Genomic DNA, 4,737 nt, shown 5'->3' on the forward strand with positions numbered 1-4,737 from the left:
TCTTTTTTTTTTTGTGTTTTTGAAAGGCCTAAGAGTCGGCCTGATGATTAATTTATTTTGGCTAAAAAATTAATTCATATTGTTGTAGATTATGGTTTTAGAATTTTCTGTGATATATGTGGGCTGTGTGTTACGCATATAGGCTGCTGCTAGGGTTTGTTTAATTAATTTATTTTGGATTACTGCTGGGGTTTGCTTCAATTTCGGGTTGCTCGAGTATTGATTTAGGGATTTTCTACAGGTTTTGTAAGAAAATATTGTAAATATTGATGGGTTTCATAGTGGAGATAGTATCGATTTAATGGTCATTTTTTTTTTGTGTTTTTGAAAGGCCTAAGAGTCGGCCTGATGATTAATTTATTTTGGCTAAAAAATTAATTCATATTGTTGTAGATTATGGTTTTAGAATTTTCAGTGATATATGTGGGCTGTGTGTTACGCATATAGGCTGCTGCTAGGGTTTGTTTAATTAATTTATTTTGGATTACTGCTGGGGTTTGCTTCAATTTCGGGTTGCTCGAGTATTGATTTAGGGATTTTCTACAGGTTTTGTAAGAAAATATTGTAAATATTGATGGGTTTCATAGTGGAGATAGTATCGATTTAATGGTCATTTTTTTTCTGTGTTTTTGAAAGGCCTAAGAGTCGGCCTGATGATTAATTTATTTTGGCTAAAAAATTAATTCATATTGTTGTAGATTGTGGTTTCAAAATTTTCAGTGATATGTATGGGCTGTGTGTTGCAGATATGGGCTGCTGCTGGGGTTTGTTTAATTAATTTATTTTTGGTTACTGCTGAGGTTTGTTTCAGTTTTGGGTTGCTGGAGTTTTAATATCGTTTTTATCTGAATTTGTATTAATTTAGGCTTATGTTTGTATTTATAAAAAATTTAGGCTTATGTTTGGGCATGTTATTTTTTGAAAGAAAATTTCGTTTTGTTAACAAAGAATATTCATAATATATGATTGTTTAAGGTCCTCAGATATTGTCAAGAACTTTTTTTTTTCTTTTTTGTTTCTCTAAAACTACACAGTAAATTAAAACATACATTTCTCTTTACAAGAATAGTCCTATGGATAGAGAGATTGACACGTCTTTCCATTTGATTTTTGAATTTGATTGTGATTATCAATTTTTCATATACTTACTACTATATTTATTGTTTCTATGCCTTATCGTGGTACAAATCGAATACTTTAGTCGGGTTTTTCAAACTTGGGCTTCTTCCCAGTTAAGTGATGGTATTATGATTTCTTTTGATTACATTTTTGTTTATGGTATCTTAACTTCTAATGTTTTTTCCACTTTGCAATTTTTATTTCATTTTAAATTATGCTTGAAATGACTTTTGATTTTAGTTCTAATATCACATTAACTACTAAGCATGTGAATTTGTTTCCAACTACTAAAGCTTAGAATGACCTGTTTTTGATGTTGTCCTCCAGATCTTGCACATTTGTTTGCTTCCTCCTAAAGATTGCAATCTCTGTAGTTTTGTACCTCTATAATCATAATGCACCTGAGCATGTGAATCAGTTTCTAACTATTAAAGATTGCAAAGCCAATACCTCTTTTCTCTGAGAAATTGAACATTTTGGTACTACACACAGACAGACATACATTGATCCATGTCTACGTTTAGAAATATATTATGTTACTTTCTTTTTTGCGTGCTTGGAGTTGCAAAGGATGTAGGAGTTAATTCTCTCGCTGTTGTTTTTGTTAGTAGGTATTAACTTGATTTAGGTGGTCATTTACTGTGCTATCATTGATCTTCATTATTCTGTTTTTTACAAATTATTTTAATTAAAAAAACTATTAAAAGAAATACTTATTTTGCAAGTTCTACTTTCATTTTTGGATAAAGAGCTGCATACTTAACTGCATCAACTCAAGGTTTGTTAACAATTTCTGTAAAAATTCTTTAAAAAAAGTTTCTGTTGCATAAAAGTTATATATAAATAGTCAATATAAAACCATTAAGTAGATCATTTACTGCTTTGCTACTAATACATATATTGCACTATTTGTTTGATGTAGATAGTTTTGTTTATGGAATCTATATTTGTTCATTATTCTGTTTACTTGCTAAATAAAAGAAAAAAGAGAAACAAAAAAAAAAAAAAAATGACTCTTTCGTTTTTAGACTATTTTCATTTTAAGATAATATACCTGATTGTTTTGTTCTTATTACAGAATCTGAATCTAAATTCCCAAATTTTTGAATGTTTACATAAATTTATGATCTTTTTCACTCATTTTTATTTTGTCCATGCTTTAATTCTGGAATTCTGCTTTTATCTGCACAGTTTTGCAAGGCAGGAAGCTTATGATAGGGGAGCTTTAGTTATAGAGCACAGAGAAGAATGAAGCAATCCAAGATAGACTCTTTGTGATACAGTGTAGAGTTAACAACAATATGCTTGCACCTGTTTTCTCATATTTAAAATGATAACTTAAACAAGTCTTATGAAGAAAATTATTTTTATTGATAAAATATAGTTAGTGAAGCTACCCCCAGCAATTTAATAAGATTTTGTTGTTGATTTACAGAACACTTTGAATATTATGATCATTTGTTATGGTGCATGTCATATATTTTACTTTCTGTTAGTGTTTCTTTTAAATGTGATATGTAATCTTATGATTTGAAATTTTACCCTGTTTGTTGTGAAGGCAATAACCAGTGATAGAACATCATATTTTTTTTCATCTACTCAAATTGTAAATCACAACAAAAATTATGTAAGCTTCTACCTAGAATGAACATGAAATTTGTATATTCCCTTTTGTGTGAGTTACTTCTTAAAATCCAAAGCGAAAAGGTTCATTTAAGTTGACTAAATTTCTCTCCACCCGACAAAAAATGCATTTAATTTCATTAAAAAAATATATTTAGCGTTTCTAAGAACTTTCCCATGCATCGCACGGGTTATCGACTAGTTATTATTATTATTATTATTATTATTATTATTAAAAAGATAGTGGAGACAGAGCTATATATTTTATCTTCTCATGTGTTTTTAGATTTTTCATGAATCATCCATTGAAATTGCACCTATCATTTACCTTTTCTTTTTTTTCTTTTTTTTCTTTTTTCCTTTTAAATTTCTAAACCCATAATTGGAAGAATGACTTCCAAGTTCCAACTTGTGAGTCCTTTCCACTGTCATTGCATGATTCGGCCTTCCATAATTTGGTTCTTTTGTTACAAAGCTGCTTCATGTAATTAGATTTCTCCAGCAAAAGTGTATTTAACAATCGCGTTTAGGTAAATAGATTGAGTAAAAAGTCAAATCCCACCATGTTTTTCAATGCCAAGCACTAGCAAAAGCTGCCATCTTAAAAGTGATTAGCTGCTCCAATTCTTCTAGTATGTGTGGACTCGTGGTGTTTCTAATCATAGGAAGATTGAATTTTTGTATACTCTTAGGCGCTCAAATGTCAAATCAGTGTGTCAATTGTTGCACTTGAACCTGAAGGATCCAACTATAACCTCCACTATAGATTTACCAATTAAGCTGGTATGTTGGAAGAGGCTTTCCTTTCGAAGAAAAGAATTGTTCACTTAATATTACCTTAAATTATTCTGAAGAATTCCTTCAAAATTGATGCAAATTAAACCATATTCAAAGAAGATAATGTGACCTTAATGATTGTCTAAATCTAACATGGCATCTTCATGCGTACAATATTGTCCTTTGTGATCAGGCAGTGAGCATTACCATCAAGGTTATGAATTGCAATTATTTGACTCATATTAATTGTTCTATGACATGACATGACTCATGAGGCATTTGAAAATATCCCCTATGTAGGGCCGTAAATGAACCAAGCCGATCATGAACAACTCGGACTCGGCTCAATAAAAAACTTGTTCATGTTTATTTGTTTATAAATAAGCCAAGGTTGAGCCTTAGTTTTAAACTCGTTTAATAAACAAGCCGAGTCCAAACAAGAAAATTTGTTCACAAACAAGCTCGTGAGTATTAGGCTTGATACATAACAATTCAATCATAGACTCATTTATAAGTTTATATGTGTTAGCTAAATATACTCATTACAAATATCTTAATAATGACATAGCCAACATGAGACCACTACCTATATTACCTTAATTTTTTCCTTCCCTTTAAACTGATCAAGAACCAATTTAGACTATAATTACATTTAAAAATAAATAAATAATTAAGTAAGCCACATATGATCCTTCCCTATCAATCATTTAAAGTAAAGTTATGAAACATGTTAGTATTTTCTCATTCATAATAGTTACAAACAAGTATTTTTCTAGTCCTTCACCATCTAATGTGAATGTAAAAATTGAATTTTGAACAATTGCTGAAGCTGTAAACAAGGAATGATGAATGAATGAATTTAATTATGTAAATTATTAATTTGAATAATGGTTAATCATAAGTAAGACTAGATGCATGATAAAGTGAGTATACTATTTTCTTTTTCTTTTTTCTTAATTTTAGAGATTTAAGCATTTAATAATGTAATTTTTTTTAGATCTCAACCTCAAAAACTTGACCTGAGCTCAAGTTTGAGCTTGATATTAAACTTGAGTTTGGCTTGACTAATTAATCAAGCCAAGCCAAGCCAAGCTAAGCTCAAACTTTTTGGCTTTCCCATGAGCTTAAACTCAAACACTTTTTTTAGGCTTGTCACAAGCCCAAGCCAAGCTCGAGCTTTTGCTTTTTCCTGACAAATCAAGCTTGAACATACATTAC

At 30.0% G+C, this 4,737-nt stretch overlaps 1 long non-coding RNA gene across 1 annotated transcript; it reads left to right on the forward strand.

Annotated features, from left to right (window-relative positions):
- The first annotated feature begins 6 nt into the window (after positions 1–6).
- On the forward strand, positions 7–2,614 carry LOC136063967 (uncharacterized). The gene is made up of 2 exons (XR_010625613.1): positions 7–1,730; positions 2,311–2,614. It is a non-coding gene; the product is annotated as an uncharacterized LOC136063967 (long non-coding RNA).
- The last annotated feature ends 2,123 nt before the right edge of the window (positions 2,615–4,737 follow it).

The sequence above is a fragment of the Quercus suber genome, unplaced genomic scaffold, assembly GCF_002906115.3.
Source record: "Quercus suber isolate HL8 unplaced genomic scaffold, Cork oak 2.0 scaffold_601, whole genome shotgun sequence".
NCBI classification, from domain to species: domain Eukaryota; kingdom Viridiplantae; phylum Streptophyta; class Magnoliopsida; order Fagales; family Fagaceae; genus Quercus; species Quercus suber.